At 43.1% G+C, this 19,633-nt stretch overlaps 1 pseudogene; it reads right to left on the bottom strand.

The window, feature by feature from the left end:
- Nucleotides 1–18,400, bottom strand: part of LOC127053880 (cytochrome P450 2H2-like) — a 53,361-nt pseudogene extending 34,961 nt beyond the window's left edge.
- Nucleotides 18,401–19,633: the final 1,233 nt, after the last annotated feature.

Raw genomic sequence — 19,633 nt, 5'->3', positions numbered from 1 at the left:
GCCAAATCTTTTTTCAGGAGCAAAAGAATATCCAGTCAGAATTTAATGTGGAAAGTTTGGCACAAAGCACAATAGAGTTATTTGTCGATGGAACAGGGCCAACCAGCATCACTCTGATATATGGACTCTTATTCTTCTGAAATACCCAGAAATAGAAGGTAGAAGTCTTCCTTCCCCAAACACACAAAATGTTAGGTCCTCGGGGAATGTGAGGAAGGCATGGACCAGTAAATGGATATAGACATCTCCCCTTTAGTCACCAAAATGCGCCACGCCTGGCCTGTTGCTGTAACATGGTGGTGATTCATTAGTTTATGTGAAGTGAGTTGAAGATGTGTTTGGGGGGTGGGGGTTTCTACTCCAGTTTCCTGCAGGCAGGAGTTCTAATCCAAAAAGAACCATTACAATGGATATTACTTGTCCTCGTATTGACAATCTGAGCAAAGGATCCAAAGGCTGAATAGGCCGTTGTGATTGAATTCCTCTCTCAGTCCAGATCAGTGAAGTTTGACCAGGTTTGTTATAATCCCAAACTGCAGATAGTGTGACACAATGGTGGGCAAATCTATGGAATCCTCTTCTTTACCATTGTAATTAAGCCTCATTAATCTGATGACAGAGAAAATTCACGAAGAGATTGACCATGTGATTGGCCAAAGTCGAAGCCCCTGCATGGTGGATCGAAGCCAGATGCCCTACACAGATGCTGTAGTACATGAAATCCAGAGATTCATCGCTTTTGTCCCATTAGGTATCTCACTTGCTGTGGCTAGAGATGTTTATCTCAAACAGTATGTTATTCCCAAGGTCAGTTCTCAATGTGTCTGTGAAGGGTCGAGTTCTTTTACCTTTTTCTCTTCTTAATTTTGAATAATTTGCAATGGAAATGCTTCAGTTAGATTTTGTATGGTGGTTTTTTTGTTGCTGATTTACCAATATTATACCAATTATTATTGAATCCCTCCAAGACTCTGCATGAATCAGATCAGCAGTTTGCAGTCTGCAGATTGGGCTTTCAGTCCAGGAAAGGGTTTCAGATTCTAGCTGTGGCATTTCGATATGGACTAGAAAATGCATTTAGCAATGGTAATCACTAAGGTTTTGATATCAAACTCATAGGCAGAAACATTCTCTTCTTTTGAGGCCGAAGGGATTTTGTTTCTGGGGAAATTTCTTGGCACAATTAGTTCACAAGCAGAACATCATAGAAAATGGAAATGACTGAATACATTTAAAAAGTATTAAAGCCCTCCCAACCTTATTTCTGGAACTGAATGCAAGCCAATCAATACAAATACAAAAACAAAAAACTACACTTCAAGTTTAAGGTATTTTTAATAGTGAGCCAAGCTTACACAGTTAATTCTTGGTTTTTGTTTACTAAATAATGAAAAATAGACCTAGATTTATATTAAATAGACTAATAGATTCTAAGGACCATTGTGATTCTTTAGTTTGACATCCTATATATCACGGGCCATGGGACTTGTCCAAGAGCAGATCTTTTAGAAAAACATCCAATCTTGATTTTAAGAAATTGTCAGTGATGGAAAATCCACCACGTCCCTTGAGAAATTGTTCCGATGGGTAATTACTCTAACTGTTAAAAACTTCCACCTTATTTCTAGTCTGAAATTGTCTAGCTTCAGCTTCCAGTGACTAGATCATGTTACACCTCTCTCTGATAGATTGGGGAGCCCGTTATTAAATATTTGTTCACCATGCACTTATAGATACTTATGGACTGTTATCAAGTCACTCCTTGACCTTCTGTTTGATAAACTAAATAGATTAAGCTCCTTGAACATATCCCCATAAGACATGTTTTCTAATTCTTTAGTCATTTGAGTTGTGGGCGCCAGAATTGGACACAGTATTCCGGCAGGCGTCTCACCACTGCCAAATACATAGTCGAGATTCCCCTGTTTTGTATCCCAGGATAGCACTAGCTTATTTGGCCACAGAGTTACAGTAAGAGCTCATCTTCAGCTGTTTATGCACCACAACCCCCAAATCTTTTGAAAAGTCATTATTCTGCTAGGATAAAGGCCCTATCCTGTAAATCTGGCCTGCCTTCTTTGTTCTCAGATATCTATATTTACATTTAGCTGTATTGAAATGCATATTGTTTGCTTGCACCCATTTTACCAAGCAAGCTAGATTGCTCTGAATCAGTGACCTGTCTTCACTATTTGCCACTCCCACAAGTTTTGTGTCATCTGCAAACTTTATCAGTGATGTTTTTCTGTTTTCTTCTACGTCATTGTTAAAAATGTTAAATAGCATAGGGCCAAGAACCAGTCCCTGCAGGATCCCACTGAAAACAGACCTGCTCAATCACAGTTTCCTATTTACAATTAAATTTTGAGATTTATCAGTTAGCCAGTTTTTACTCCATTTAATATGTGCCATATTAATTTTATATTGTTCTGTTTTTTTAATCAAAATGTCATACGATACCAAGTCATGCCTTACAGAAGCCTAAGTATGTCGTGACTACTACCCTTATCAACCACCCTTCTAATCTCATCAAAAAAGGATATCAAGTTAGTTTGACAGAATCTATTTTCCATAACCGCATATTGATTTGTATTAATTACATTATCCTCCTTTAGTTATTTATTAATCTAGTCCCACAATATCTGTTTCATTATCTTGTCTGGGATCGATGTCAGGCCGATAGACCAGTGATTAACCAGCTGATCCCACTGACCCTTTTTAAAAATTGGCACAGCATTAGCTTTCTTCCAGTTTCTGGAACTTCCCCACTACTCCAAGGCTTATTGAAAATCAGCATGGTCTACCAAGTGCCTCGACCAGCTCTTTTAAAACTCTGGAATACAAGTTACCTGGACCTGCTGATTTCAAAATATCTAACTTTAGTAGCTTCTGCTTAACATCCTCCAAAGATACTGGTGGACAGATATACAAGGCCAGCAAGGACGATTGTGATCATCTAGTCTGACCTGTATAACATAGGCCAGAGGACTTCCCAGAAATAATTTATTTGATGTAGCTTCTCTCTCACTGGCAGGGGTATTTTGCTGGGTCTGATATGCTGAATAATAATACTTATCTGCTGTATCTCAAAGCACTTTACCAAGAGGAGGTAGTATGGCTATCCCCATTTTACAGAGGGGGGCAACAAGAGCTCTGACACCAAAAGTGACTTGCCCAAAGTCACTCAATGTATTCTAGATCTGCCAGTGAGTAATACAAAGGGTGAACTGCTGTGCAGTGGGTATAACTGTGCTCATGAAATTTTAATATTTCTGCTTCTGGTTGAAAGCATAATGTTCAGGAGATGCAAGTGTAAACCTTCTGCCAGGCCGAATTGATAGCAGCAAGGGCCGGGTTCAATACATAGAGGTCCCTTCCCTACAATGTAATGCAGAACCAGCTCAAGCCTCCACCCAGTGACCTGGGAAAATCTTACACACCCCTGGGTGCCTCGAAGAGGCAATACTTCCCCTCTCGTAAGCACAGAGTCTCGGTGTAGCAGAAAATATTTTATAACATGAGATAAACAACATAGCATTAAATTGAGAAAACACCTCAACTAGCATTCATAGACCAAACCATAAGCAAAGACCCACCCCAGGATATTGAGCCGTGTCTCTTCCCTGGGCTCTTGAGTCCAGCAACCCCAAAATCAACCCAAGACTCCAAAATCCAATACCTCAAATGTCCCTAGAGTCCAGCAACCCAAAGATCACCCACATTCCCAAAAGTCCAGCAACCCAAAAGTCTCTGTCCCGGGTCAGTGCAGCCACAGAGTTCAAGAGTCTATCTGCAGAGGTTTTCCCCCTGCCAGCCTGGGTAGAGAGGGGCACCTTACGTGGTCCGGGGCCAAATGCCCTGCCTCTCTGTGGGATTCTGCTTCTGCCTTCCCCACAAACTGCTCAGCTCTGCTCCACAAGCTGTCCCGTGATCTGCTCCAGCCGTCCCCACAAACTGCTCAGCTCTGCTCGCTCCTGGGCACTCCAATTGTCCCACAAACTGCTGCGCTCCGCCAGCTGCTCTGCTCCACAATATAGCTTCAGGCTCCCTCACTAGTTAGTACAGCTCTTTAGTGATTTCAGCTCTTAGTGAGTTCAGCTCAGGAACCTGTAACTTAGGTTCTTAAGGAAATCAAAAATCAGCTCTGGTATTCAACAGTGGAGAGAGAAGGAGGTGCAATTGATGCTTCTATCTCACACAAGGAGCCCACTCCTTTGTCTAGCGAGTGCCACTCAATTGATGGTGAGACTCCCTGTCACAAAGCAGTTTCACAGTTCCTCATCCACACAATCAGGGTGACAATACTCCACTCCTCCCGCCCCAACAACAAAGAAACTGGGGATCCCACAGCTGCCAAAGCAACCATTCCAGGCTGCCATGGGCTATGCCATGCGGGGTGGGTGTGCCTATGCAAACATGATCAGCCCCTGAAATTCTTTTCCACATTCGCCAGATGTCAGGGTAGTGCTCATCCTGACTCTGTTTACACAAGGAAATAAAGAAAAACAAGGATGAATTCTGCAGTCCAGCTCAGTGAATTTTGGAGGCTTCTCTCTTTTGGATAGTATCCACTTTAACTCTTTTCTTCTGCAGTTGCTAATTCAGGGCACCACGATATTCCCTGCACTGAAGTCAGTTCTATAGAACAGTGAGGAATTTCCAAACCCAGAGCAATTTAACCTGGGACATTTCTTGGACGAAAATGATGCCTTTAAGAAGAGTGACTTCTTCATGCCTTTTTCTGAAGGTAAAATAAGCCTTTTTATTTCAAATCCTAGTCTGTCTTCTGGCTTTGCCTTGAACTTCCTAGTGTCTCTCAGACTATTTAGTGCATATTTTTTTCAGGTGGCCTATGACGCAGAGTCTGTCCTGCTAGCAAAGCATCTATCCGTCTTTAAAGAGTGTCACTTTCTGTTCCTTGGTCTGAAATGAGTTTTTTGACTAACTACACACTCCCTTCTCTGCGCTCTGCCTGGCAACTTTGTGTCTTGCTTTGTGTGGTGTCTGTTGGGTATAAATTAATCCATGATCAAACAAGCAGATAACACTAAAATTGAAGGGGGTACCAAACATACATTAAGACAAAGCCAACTGCATAGACAGCTGGAAAGAGATCCTAGAAATGCATGGTTGGAAGGAACCTCGACAGGACCATGTAAATCTAGACCATCCATGACAGATATTTGTCCAGCCTGTTCTTAAAACTCTCCAGTGATGGGGATTCCATAACCTCACTTGGAAGCCTGTTCCACAGTTTGACTCTCTGTATAGTTAAAAAAGTTTTCCTAATATCTAACCTAAATCTCCCTTGCTGCAGATTAAGCCCATTACTACTTGTCCTACCTTCAGTGGACATGGAAAACAATTGATTCCAGTTCTTTTTCTAACGGTCCTTCACATATTTGAAGACTGTTATCAGGTCCCTCCTCAAACTTCTTTTATCAAGACTAAACATGCCCAGTTTTGTTAACCTTTCCTTAGTGGTCAGGTTTTCTAAACCTTTGATCATTTTTGTTGCTCTCTTCAGCACTGTCTTTAATTTATCCACATCTTTCCTAAAGCGTGGTGCCCAGAATTGGATAGGGTACTTCAGCTGAGACCTCACTAGTGCTGAGCAGAGTGGGATAATTACCTCCGTGTCTTATATACAATACTCTTGTTAATACACCCCAGAATGTTATTAGCCTTTTTTGCAGCTGCATCACATGGTTGACTGATATTCAGTTTGTGAACCACTATAACCCTTCCACCACCTGGATCCTTTTCAGCAGTACTACTGCTTAGCTAGCTAGTCCCCATTTTTATAGTTGTGCAGTATAAATGTTCATATATTATAAGCATATTCTCCAGTCCATTATCCAAGTCATTAATGAAAATATTAACTAGTACTGGACACAAGAAAGGTCCTTCCCACCCCATTATATACACACCCTCGCAGTCTGAAAGCAAACCACTGATAGCTTTTCTCTGAGTACATTTTTTTCAAAGGATTCTGAACCCACCTTATAGTAATTTCATCTCTAGCAAACATTTCCCTAGTTTGCTAATGAGAATGTCATGAGAATCTGTGTCAAAAGCCATATTAAAACAAAGTTATATCACATCTACTGCTTCCCCTCTGTTCCCTAGGTCAGTAACCCTGTTAAAGAAGGAAATCTGGTTGGTTTGGCATGATTTGCTCTTGACAAATCCATGCTGGCTATTCCTTATAACCCTATTATCTTCTAGGTATTTACCAATTGATTATTTAATACTTTGTTCCAGTATCTTTCCAGGCTGACTGGTCGAAAATTCCCCAGGTCCTCTTTCTTCCACTTGTTAGAGATAGGTACTATGTTTTTCCATTTCCAGACTTCTGGGACCTCACCCATCTTCCATGAGTTCTCAAAGATAATTGCTAACAGTCCTGAGATTGCTTCAGCTAGTCCCTTAATTTCATTGGCCTCTGCTGACTTGAATATGTCTAACTTATCTAAATATTCTTTAACCTGTTCTCCTCCTATTTTGGAGTGCATTTCTTTCCTCTCGTTGTTTATATTAAATGTGTTGAATATGTGGTCACCATTCACCTTCTCAGTGAAGACTGAAGCAGAAGGGACATTAAATACCTCAGACTTCTTGATCTCATCAAGGGGCTACATAACGTCTCTACTTGAATCTAAGCTACCGAGCTTCCCTGTCACTCTGTTAACAGTGCCTTTCAGCCTTCTTCCTCCATCCTGCTACTCAGGACACCTACACCTCTCTACTTGTTACTTCTCCCCTTCTACTCAATCACCACCATGTCACTGCCCCAGAAAACTGTTTAGCTCGTCTGGAATGTGGATAATGTATTCCTCAAACCCCACATCTTCCTGCCCCCCACAACTTCCCACCCTTCACCCCAAACTGCCTCTAAATCTGCAATATAAGGAACTCAGTTCTTCAAATTATCTGTAAGAGGCTTCTTAAACCCTGATACACTTTCATACCTTACTGAACTCTGAGAAACAGCCATTATCCTCCATGAACATGCCCTGAATCACTCTGTGCATGTGACTTTAATCCTGAGATTTTTCTCCCATAATAACCATATTTAAAATGTGCTGCAAAGAAAGATCTCCAGCATCAACTCAAAATTCCTTTTTCATTGCAGGGAAGCGGATTTCCATGGGAGAGTCTGGCTCGGGTGGAGCTCTTTTTGGTACTGACAAAGATTTTGCAAAACTGTACAATTGACTCAAAAAGCCACGTAGAATAATCATGCAGAGTTTCTAGACAGGCTCAGGTTGGAACAGAAGCTGGGTATGTTTTAGTTCATTTGTGAGTTGGTTGACAACTATGGAAACTTTGTTAGGAAGCTCTAAGGCTTCTTTATTGACAAAGAGTTGGTAACAGTGCCAGATGTTAGGATATAGATGTTTAAGCCTGGCTGTAAAGGCCTATACTTTAAGAATTTATGTATATGTTTATTATTTAGCTAGTTATAGAGGTATAAAAGAGAGAATCTGTGTAAGGGCCTTCTCTCACTGTGACAGTCTGAGGCCCTGTTCTTAGGCCAATGCCTCTGGCTAAACAGCAGAGGCAGCCATAAGCTGGGAAGCGTGCAGTCACATCCTTACGTTTTAAACTAGTTATATTGAAATAAGGCAATCTGGGGCTCTTAGGAAGGTGATCCGATCTGTCACCTCCAGAGAAAGGGAAGAGCCAAGAAGATGTAAAAGGAAATTTAGTTTGATAGTTTTCTGTCTGGTAAGAACTCACTTTTTAATAGACACAGCTGGGAAACCGTTATGTCGGTATAGATGTGGTTGTGAAATCCTCACTTCTGTATTGTTTTGTCATTATAGTTCCCACTTTGTTATGTTTATTTGCATGATCTCTGTCTGGTTCTGTGATTGTTTCTGTCTGCTGTATAATTAATTTTGCTGAGTGTAAACTAATTAAGGTGGTGTAATATAATTGGTTAGCTAATCATGTTATAATACGTTAGGATTGGTTAGGTAAATTTTAGTAGAATGATTGGTTAAGGTATAGCTGATAATATTATTATATAAACTAGGGACAAACAGGAAGTAAGTTGGAATTTGAAAATAAGGAAAAAGGAACTTAGATTTAAACTTGCTGGAAGTTCACTCCAATAAACATCGAATTTTTTTCACCTTCGGACTTCGGGTATTGTTGCTCTTTGTTCATGCGAGAAGGACCAGGGAAGTGGGAAAGTGAAGGAATAAGCTTTCTAACAAGAGCCAATGAGAATAAATTGTGATGATGTAATGCTTTTGGCTCAATAGCCTACTTTGATAGGCAGAGTTTACGTGGCATTGGACTGAACTAAAGTTCTCCCTCCCCTGCTCGTTCATGCAAGTTAATTAAGCACAGTGTTAATACAGTTGCTCCTCATTAATTTTCCAACTCATCTCAACACTTCCATATATTTTCATATTTATGTAGTTTTGTGATACATGTTCCAGGGCTAGGACCAAGCTGGGAGGTGCAGATTCATTCACTGAATAGTCACTGAACCAACAAGACATGATGCCAATTTAGATTTGGGTTTGGGGGGTAGTGAGGACCTCATGGAACAACTGTTTGTAGGGGACAATCTTGGTTCTAGTGATCATAAGCTAATTCAGTTTAAACTAAATGAATGGGAAAACAAAAATTGATCTGCGACTAGGGCCCTGGATTTCAAAAGTGCTGACTTTAAAAACTTAAGAGAATTAGTTAGGGAAGTGGACTGGACTGAAGAACTCAAGGATTTGAATGTGGAGAAGACAACGTTACAGAAACTATCTGAAGGCTGCATCCCAAGCAAGGGGCGAAAAAATTGCTGGGAAGGGCTCCAGACGAAGCTGGATGAGGAAGCATCTCAAACAAGTGATTAAGAGAAAGCAGAAAGCCTAAAAGGAATGGAAGATAGGCTGGATCAGCAAGGAGAGCTGCCTCTTGGATGTCAGAAATTGTAGGGATAAAATGAGAACTACCAAAAGTTAACCAGAGTTCTACCTTGCAAAGGGAATTAAAACCAATAGTAAAAGGTTTTTTTGGCCATAATAATAATTAGAAAACAAGGAAAAAAGAAGTGGGACTGTTAAGCACTGAGGATGAGGTGGAGGCTCCCAGACTGCAGACTAACAGGCTCCCAGACTGCAGTGTCAGGTTGTGCTGCACCACAGCAGTTTACTCTGGTTTGCTGTTAAAGTGCCCTTTCAAAGCCTCCCTAAGTCGTGTAACTCTGCATTGAGCTTGTCTGGGCACTCCCCCTTAAATCTCAGGGCTCCTTCTGTCTCTAGGTGGCCCTGGTGAGGCTTTACTGCTTGGGCAGCAGTGCTGAGGATGCCTGTCAAGTGCTAGGTACTCTGTGGGACTAGTATACTCATCTGTCTTGGCTACCCCATCCAGCAATTGTGCTAGAGGGTGGTCACATGCCCAAACATCACATTATATGATGTGTACCCCAGGGACGACTGCACATTAGTCCTGTAGGCCATCATGACCTAGGGAAGAAAACTATCCCACTTCTGTTGACTGGCATCTACAACATAGCTGCAAATGTACAGTTCAGACGCTCCACCTGGCAGAAACCTGGGTGTGGCTGGTCATGCCTACTGCTCAGAGCAGGTGTTGGTAGCCAGGATTAGGAGAGTAGGAGACCAGGGTCAGACCCAGAGGCCAGGTGCCAGAGCCAAAGTCAAAAGTCAAGAATTGGAGCCAAAGGTCAGAACCAGGTTACTTGGAATGAGGCAAGGCGGGAGCAGGAGCTATCACAACCATGGGCAAACGCTTTGAGCAGCCGCCAAAATGTTGCTGCAGCTGGGCTTAAGAGCTGGTCTGCTGTCTCTTCCCACCAGGCAGGTGGTGTAGCTAATCAGGCAGCCTATCACAGGCCAGCTGCCCTTGTTAGGTTTCCCAGAGACCAACTCTCCTGCAGCCCCTGATTCCTGACACCAACAGCCTGTTTGACCATGGGTAGTAAGGTGTAGAACAGGTCTTATTTATCTCAAGGAGGTCACATACCCCTAGAATAAGCATGATTCAAAATTTTCACCATTGGTCGGTATGCAAGGAGTGAGGTTAGCAACCATTTGTGCTTCTCGATCAGGCAGTTGATGAGCCTCTACCTACTCAGAGAAGTAGCCTGCTCACACAAGGGTGTACTGACTGACTCTCCCAGAATAATCATAGCTACCATTTGCAGAGGGTGGCTTGTCTGAGTGGTAACCAGGGATACTCTAGGTGTAGGATGATCTGTCTTATGTCCCCATAGGTATAAGAAGAGGTCCGTGGTCCCTAAGTGACCTGTACCATCCAGGCCAGTAGCATCAACTTCAAACCCTTTGGCTAAGCTTCTCCATCCCCAAATGTCCCTGTAATGGGGTCAGGAGTGCCCATTTTCTCACGAGTGCCCCCTTTTCTCTGGCCAATATGCCTGTGATCACAATCTTTTTTCGGAGCAGCACCCTCCTCTTGCAGGCGGCCCCTTTGGTTGGTTGGTTGGTTTGTTGGGTGTGAGCCTGCTTTTGGCTTTTGTTCTTATCTCAGGGTGGCACCCGCCTCTCAACTGCCCTCCAGGCTCAGTCTCCTGGACAGAGCATCAGCATCCATGTACTGTTACCCTGGACGGTGTCTTGTCTGGTACTGAAATTGAGCCAGCTGTCCTAACCACCAGCACAATTGTCCTTGGGCATCATGGAAATTATGAAGCCCCCTGAGGGAACCATGTTCTGTACTTCACAGGAATCCTTTCCACAGCAGGAAGTGGCAAACATATTTTGTGAAGATCACCACTGCCAGCAACTCTGCATTAGCCACGGAATAGGACTGCTCTGCTTTGTTCAGCATCCTGCTGACATATGCAACTACTCTTTCCTTGTCTCCATATGGCTGAGTCAAAACAGCACCAATACCAGCTTCACTGGCATCTGTATCTAGAATGGATGGTAGCTGGGGATCTCAGTAGGCCTGTATTGTTACAGACATGAGCCTCCACTTTAGTTCCAGAAAGGCTTCTTGGCAGGGCTAATCCACTCAAACATCCATCCCATCTCTGCCAGCTTGAACAGTGGCTGTGCAGTTGTGGCAAAACAAATAATGACTCTCCAGTACTATTAAACGAGGCCAATGAAACGCTGCTCCTTAGTGACAGGACTCGGCACTGATCAGGATTGGACAGCTTCACCAACAACATCCCTTTAGATCATATGCCCCAGGTAATTTACTTTGTCACACACAAAAATTGCATTTTGCTGAATTCACCTTTAAGTTGGCTTGGAGTAGCCTCTCCAGCGCAGCTCCCAAGTTCTGCTGGTGCTTCTCAAATGATCTCCCAGTGATGATGCCATCAAAATACACCAGGCAAGATGTTTCCTGCATGTCTGCCAAAATGGCATCCATATAGTCCCCTGCTTAGCAGATCCATCACACTTCCTTCCTCCACTTTTTATTTTTCATGTCTATTTCAGATGTATGCTGCTTGCAGCACAGAACAGTCCTTCCTATCTGTTACTATAGCACACACACAATAAAGCCCCAATCTTGGGATCTGTACACACTACTGCAATATAAATAGTAATAATTAGTGGGTCACTTATAAAGCATTGTCCATTTACATGGTGGTTTCCAATCATTCCCGTGGGAGTCCATCATTATGGAATGTAGGTGCCAAATTTGTATCAGACGTGTAGCAGAGATGAATATGAGAATAAGCAACTCTAAGCTTGAGTGTCTCATTAATGAAGCAGACTGAAGATAAATGGATCCACTCTTACCTGGTTCACTGTCTTAGCTTCTGCTAACTCTAGACAAACCTTTTCCATTTGCTCACTGGCCATATATCAATGGGTAGGGAACAACAGCCTGAAAAGGTCATCTTTAGACCTTTGCCCACCTACTTTTATATTATATTAACACAGTTAGTTTTATGTGCAGCTAAAGGCTTTAGTTAGAAGATGTTTGAACCAATATCAGTGTCTGAGCCACTGCTCAATATTCAATAGCACGAAAAACAGAAAGACTTTGACTCTTCAGTTGTAATTTCCAACAGACAAAGTTGATCCTCACCGTGAGTGTTTTTGAGCCTTTCCACCAGGAAATGGGCTTCCTCCAGGATTCGCTCTTCAGTGCTCTTCTTCCCCATCCCCAAATCCCTCAAGGTGGTGAGGGTAAATCGAAGTAGTTGCTTCCATGGCTCCCCACTGGCCATAGCAATACCTGAAAAAGGGAAGAGAATGGGAAAGAAAGGAGGAAGGGTCCAGACTTTCAAACCCACCCACATGTTGTTTCTTCAAAGTTTCATAGGAACATAAGATTGGGAGGGACTGAGTCCAGTCCCCTGCTATAGCAGTCAACCCTGTCGTATAATCCTGTTCTCAAATTTTATTTGTATCTGTGTTCTGCTTGGGAGACTGTTACACTGTCATCACTCTGTACTTAATCTGTTTGATATGTTTATTTACCACAATATCCTACATATTAAACTCATCGCAGTTTCAGAGCAATTGTGAGGAAGAAAAATAATTCATTACTGTAATGAGGTGCAGCTGGGCCCCTCTAGCTTCTGCTCCTGCTGTGCCCACAAACCAGCCAGAGACCTCTGCATTGGTGTAATCACGGGTGCTCTTTATTTACAATTTACTTTCCCACCACCTTGTAGCTACAAACAACTTCAGTCTTGCAGCCAGCAGTGACGAGTTCTCGCTCTCTCTATTCTCTGGCTCCTACCCTTTCCCTCTCCCTTTGGCTTCCTTCCTGCCAGCCTTTATGCAGCCCTAGCTAATGAAGCCAGCCAGGCCTGGGCTTACTCAGCCCGTTCCAATTCCCCTTTCTTGATTGGAGTGGATATGACAGAGGCCTGGCTCAGAGTTTCTTAGCCAGCACCCTGCCACAATTAACTTGTCCAATACCTTTAGTTTGTTCTGTAACAGAGCTTGGCCCATCACAGCAATGAGAATTCTCCCAGTTACAGTAATTAGAGCTAAGTATATGTACTGGCACAAACTACAAATTAGAAGTAAACTGGGAAACACATTAGTTTGCCAAATTGTAACCATTTGGGCTAAAAAATTTCTATCTGTGTGCCTCAGGTTGAATGTTTTTTGAATATTTCAGCCACAGTGTTCAGCCATTTCCACAAACAAGGTTAGGGAAAAATATGTTTTCTGCCCATGATAAAAAATCTTGGGACCTTTTCTTTGAGAAACTCTAGCACTCCCATTTGTCAGAGCTGGGATTTGAAATTTGGCTAGGGCCTGGCCTGTGTGTCAATGTGTGACTTTGCCATTCCCATGAAAATCTACCCAATGTCACTAAGTTATAAGCCCTTGAAAAACCACATTTCACACATTGTCAGTGGAGACTTAGAATTTAGTGGCTAAAGTCTCCAAAGATATTGTCATCACTGCACATACACCAGCACCACTCAGCTCCTAGTGCTGGGCCGCATATAAATATGACAATCTATCACTGTTATCAGTTACTCCATTAACTCAAGTGGCAGAGGTCTTTGCAGTGGATCTAAAAGTTCCAGCCCTGCTGGTGACTCATGCAGGTGTCAATATGATGCCACATGAAGGAAATTCTGGTTTTTCAATTTGCTGTTTTAAAAACCGAGAGAATTGCACACCAAAAACTATGTTAAAAGAACATTAAGGTTTGGACATACTCAGTAGAGACCTTAGGGTTTAGTGCAGGGGAGGACAAACTAGGACCCGCAGGCCAGATCCGGCCTGTCAAGACTTTCAATCTGGTTTAGTGGTTAAAATAACATAACATTTTGTCTTCTCAGCTCCTTGTGTTGACCATTCTATACATGAGCCATGTTCACAAAGCAACTGAGCATGCTCTATTCCAGGACTAGAGGGGAAAGCCAGACTGTCCCTATAATTGCAGCTGGGGGGGGGAGGTGGAGTCAAGGAGACTGTAACTAAGAGCGGGCGAAGGGAGAGGAGCCTGGGTCTGATTGGGCCAGGAGACTGGGACAGAGAGCTGGGAGGAGTGACTGGGACTGGGAAATGGCCAGGGAAACAGGAGGGATTGGGACCCAGTTGGCAGGGATGGAAGGAGAACTCACTCAGATCAGATGAGGAACTGGGGGATGAGCAGGTGCTGTGCAAGGAGACTGGGACCATGAATCAGTGTGAAGGAGAAAAGGGGAGATGGGCAACCTATCTTAGAAGGAGGCAGGGTGCAGGGGGAGAACTGGGACTGGCTTGGCAAAGAAACTGGGAAAAGAGTCAGCGAAGGGGGAGACTAGGAGAAGGAACCTGGATGGATGGGAATGATGAGAAGCCAGAGGGGGACATTGGGACTGACTGGGCAAGGAGATGGGCTCTGGGGGTAGGAAGAAAGAGGCAAAGTTAGAATCAGGGCAGGGGGGAAACTGGGCCTTGGACAGGGAGCCCAGAGGGGAGAAATAGGATTATCTGGACAAGGAGACTGGGGCTGGGCTGAGAAATCTGAGTAAGGAAGGCAAGGAGAATGGGACTGGGAAGAGGAACCAGGGATGGGATGAGAAAGGACTGGGGACAGGGATATAGACTGGAAGGGACAGGGCAAAAGTGTTCAAGCTTGAGAAGAACAAGCAGAAGGGTCTGTAACTACTAGAGAACATGCCCCTTAGAGACTGGAAGGGAACCCGACATTCCTGAGAATGCAAGTAATGCAAAAAACCTACAGGCCTATATCCTGTACGACATTAGCTTCAGAAAGTTAACATAAGGTTTGAGGCCTGTGAACTTTGCACAGATAAACGGCCCAACAGAAAACCCGAAGTATTTGAGGAGTTGAAAATACAGTTTAAAGGGAAGTTCTGACCTCAGGTAAATAATTCAACCACAGAAGTGTCCTGGCAATTAACCTTCATACATAACAGGTACACGAGATACATCTGAGGCTAGCCTGCTTTCTTGCCTATATATCTTTTTTTATACATTTCTCATTTTCTTATGGGTTTGATTATTTGTTTTATTATAATAGGTTTATATTAGTGTATATTTTGGCTGTAACACAAGGGACCTGCAGGCCACATCCTGTATGTTGAGCTCAGGCAAAGTTATCATACATATGTTTGGGATCTTTCACCTAGATAGACGGTGATGAGCCAAAGCATAAGGTCCATGTATGGCTTTGACCTTTAACATAGAGGATGCATTAAAGCAGGTTGGCAAAGGGGCTTTCCTTAGCCCAGAGTCTTTTAAACTTAAGAGATACACCACAACTTGGAACATGGAAAGAACCAAAATAACCAGTTAGGACAAAAACAACAAATGTGATACCTAACCACAAGAGGCCATGGTAATGAATGGACATATATAATAATAAGTTGAGATCATTGATGTACCAAGCTATACGAAAAAGTCACCCCAACATTAGTAAGGTGAGTAAATACAAATAAGGAAAAGGGAAGAAATCCCCTAATGAATATGCATCAAACATAGCGGCATCAGCATAACATATTATAAAGGTGGCATCCCAGCCTAGGGGCAGTAGGAGAGAGAGCGAGATGTAGCCCTTGGGAGGTGCCAGAATGATGGTCATGGTGATGATGAGGGAGGTGATGGTGAGGAGGAAGATGATAGCTAACATTTCAGGTTATTCTACAAGGGATGGTGTGAGTATATGGATGTGCATATGTACATTCTGTAGTATCTATATCTACCTTACTGAGCTGGGGTGTTTGTAATAGGGCTAAATATATTAATAAACAATATTTGTAAATATAGAAGAGTTCCTATTGTGTGAGTGTTGCAACTGTGCACATCAGGGTTCCCAGCTGTATAATCTGGAGGATGGCATGGACTGCACCCTCAGCAAGTTTGCAGATAACACTAAACTGGGAGGAGTGGTAGATACACTGGAGGGTAGGGATAGAATGCAGAGGGACCTAGACAAATTAGAGGATTGGGCCAAAAGAAATCTGATGAGGTGAAGGTGAAGTAGGTGAAGGGCTGGAGGGCCAGTTGTTGAGGTGTTATAGGGTGAGTGGGGAGCAACAGTGAGCTTCAGGGTGAGGGATTGAGGGCAAATGGGGTGAGTTGTGAGAGGTGTTGGTGGAAATAGGGGATTTGGGGGGTGATGAGGTGAGTTGTAGGCTGGGATGTTGCCGGAGAGGGAGGAAAGTTGTGGGCTATGGCCTGTGATTGGAAAAAGGGTCCTCCTAATCTATTCTTGGACCAGGGCCCTCTGGGGCCTTGTTACACCACTGAGCAGGGGAAGAAGGGGATTGGCCTCTCCAGCTCTGGTCTCCTGGCTGTATTCTCGCCCTTCTACTGTGCAATGGCCTAGTCACTGCCTCTCACTCACCTGTAGTGAGATGTTACAAGCATTCAGGTCAGGGAGATAGTGGAGTAACAGAGAATGGAACCAATCTTTGCTACTGTTCTAAATGAAACTCCAGCTACTTCCGCTTTTGTTATCTCAGTTGTGTTCCCCACGTACAGAGAATATCAGCTCTATATGCTGATGTTACTGGAAATTTACCTTTTTTGTTGGGCAACCTTTCAAATACTGGCATATGTCCTCTGTCACTGAACTCGTCCCCTTGATCAATCAGCGCTTCCTTCACAGCCTCCTGTCCATACAGCACCACAACTCTCTCTGAGCCCAAATATATTGTGAAAATCGGGCCGTACTTTTCCCTGAGCTGTCAAAGTTAACACATAAAACCAGCATGTTTTAACATAAATCCACTTAATTAAGAATAAGAATGTGAGCAGATCAAATTACAAATTAATGAAAGAGCTCATATGTGGCTAAGATAATACTAGTCAGACTTGAGAACTGCCTGACTTATGCTTTAGTTTCTAATCTTGATGTTCTGTTAACGCTGTGTTTTTCCTAAAGGGAAAGAGTGAGTATGAAAGAAGGATCATTCTCTCTGTGTTATTTAATTTTCTCATCCTGCTGGCAGTTGGAATTAAAGCAGGTCCTTTCATTTGTGAGCTCTAGCAATTTGCACTATTTAACTAATGACGATTCAGTTCTATTCTGAAAAATGACTGTGTACAAATGATACTTCTAACACCACAGAACTCCTGCCTCCATTTATTCATAGTAACATCTGCTGACTTTATAATGACGAGACAGTTTTTCCTTATTTTTGTCAGCCCTGCAGAGCCAGAGAGAGAGTGGAGTGAGAGTCTGTTTCCCCTTTTACATTACCAATAGACTTACTGCCTAATTTCCAATCCATTACACCTGTGCAAATCAACCACAATGGGGTTACATATCTGTAACACTTTATGGTAGGATTTGATAAGAATGAGGGTGAACAGATGTAACTGGGGGCAGAGTTTCTCCTGTTTAACTGTTATTATTTGCGATGTTGAGCCAGAAGGAAAGAAACCAACTTGGCTGTCAGATCCCAGGCTGTGGATTGCCATTTGCATGTGAGATGATGGTATCTGAGATGATAATTATAGTGAAACAATAGCATGGAGCAGAACAAAGCCATTTTTTCAAAGCTGACCTACAGCTGACACCTTACCATCCCCTTGAGAAACAGGCAAATATCATTACAGCAATTTTACAGATGGGGAAATTGAGGCAGAGAGCGCTTAGGTGACTTACTTGGATGCACCCATGGGCTACATCTGCACTTAGGGCTAAGGGTTTGATTCCCAACTTGAGCAGACCTACTCATGCCAGCTCTCATTGAGCTAGCCCACTAAGAACCGTAGCATAGCCCCGGTAACACAGAGAGTGGCATGGCTAGCTGCCCCGAATACATACCCAAGGGGTACAAGTAGGTTTATGCTTAGGGTGGTTAGCCCGTGCTTCCGCAGCTATTACTATTTTTAGCACACTAGCTTGATGGCATAAGTCTGTCCATGTGAGCTGGGAATCAGACCCCAAGCTCCAAATGTAGACGGAACCAGAGTCTGTTGCAGAGGTAGGAATAAAAACCAGGTCTGACTGCCCGTTCTTGACAGAACCCACTAGACCACTCCCCCCACAATGTGATTGTCTGTACATCTTGCCGTGAAGCTGGGCAGGTATATTCTGGATTACCTGTGACTTAGACACCTATATTAAAAGGCATAGGTTAACATGAACAGTTTATATCTAGCATTCAAGATTGATTATTTTTGTGAGGGAAGAATTAAGATTGAAATATGAAGAGTTGAGTGACATGGGATTGGCACTGTGTAAATGCCAGACATTTCACGGAGTTCTGCTTGAGCTAGGCTCCGCTTAACCTCCACCTACAATGGAACAATAGATGAGAAACAAATATTTTTACCTCACACATTGATTGGGACAAGTTCTTCATATTCAGCTGCAGTGCATTTCCGATGATGGGAAAAGCAACAGGGCCAGGTGGCAGCTTCCCACTTCCAGACATCTTTTTCCATGCTGAAAGGAAAAGAAGGCAAGAGATGCACACTGCCAGGAAAATAGTTGTTGCTCCCAGAGGCTCCATTACAGAGTGTAGCAATTATTCTGGGTATTAGCAGGGAGTTCACTAGTCTTTCAGATTCCACACTTTATATATGGTGTGGTGGAACAGAGCATGCAAGCCAACAGCCTCACAGTTCTGACTGGTTATTTGTATATCATGTGTGTTTGCCCCTCCAGCCTTTGTTCCCCGTGTATTTGTCCAGAGAGGATAAAAGTTAATCATAAAGTGAATCTCTCTAAAGCTGTCTAGACTTCCATGGACTTCTTCAGTTTTGATAAATATTGCATGGAGGCAGGCTGTTAGCTGAAATATTACATATTTATACTGACAAAAAACTTGGTTAACACATAGTTAAGGTTGCCCCAAAGTATATTGTTGTAGGCTATGTAATATGTAGCATGTATATTTTAGATGTCGGAACATGTGAAAAGATAACAACTTGTCTGGCAAGTAAAGAGAACAGCCAGGTGAAAAGCTGAGCTAGCAACCTGACCAGGTGAGCACCCACATCAGAAAAAAAAGGAGTTAGCAAATTAATCATAGTGTTAGGCAAGAAAGTGGTTACAAATATATAATGAATAGCTTTGTAACTATGTATGTAAGGGAAGCACCTGGAAATGGGATGCACTTGCATTTAACCCTCTGCTATGCCCTATTTCATGGACTGGTCACTAACTGAAGCAACAAATAAATGACATACTTTCTTCAGCTCAAGAGTCGGTCTATGTAGCTGTGCGGGCTGGATAGTGGGGAAAAGAACCAGTGACCAATTGTGTCCTTCTAGAACACTGAGTTCAGCAAAACTTAAACTTCTCAAAAACCAGGCACTGAAGGGTTAAGGTATTTTAAATGCAAACTTGTGAAAACCAGCCAATTTAGGGTTAAGGTATCACCCACACAATGGCAGCTGCCTCCCTGGAGCTGGGAATCATCTGTATTCACTCCAGTTGCATTCGCTGAGGTGTATGGAATTGTGGAAGAGTTAGTTGGAGCAGCTGGCCAGAGCAGTGATTGTGGTATGAAGTGAATGGAGGGGGGCGTGCAAGCCCCAGGTGGGTGTGATCAAAGCAAAGCAGTGCATGTGTACCTTGAGAGTGGCAGTATGCCTCATGTTAGCACTGCCTTGTGTAGACTGTGACCATGTCTCTGCTACAAAGTTTTGCCAGTGTGAGTTACATTGGTGTACAGCTGTGAGAGTTGGTACGTTGATTATGCATGTGCGTACTTGGCTTCCTGTGTCAGCACCGTGTGTAC

Source organism: Gopherus flavomarginatus, chromosome 6, assembly GCF_025201925.1.
Source record: "Gopherus flavomarginatus isolate rGopFla2 chromosome 6, rGopFla2.mat.asm, whole genome shotgun sequence".
Taxonomy (NCBI): domain Eukaryota; kingdom Metazoa; phylum Chordata; order Testudines; family Testudinidae; genus Gopherus; species Gopherus flavomarginatus.
The sequence above is the reverse complement of the archived record's forward strand: the minus strand, read 5'-3'. Positions and strand labels throughout refer to the sequence as shown.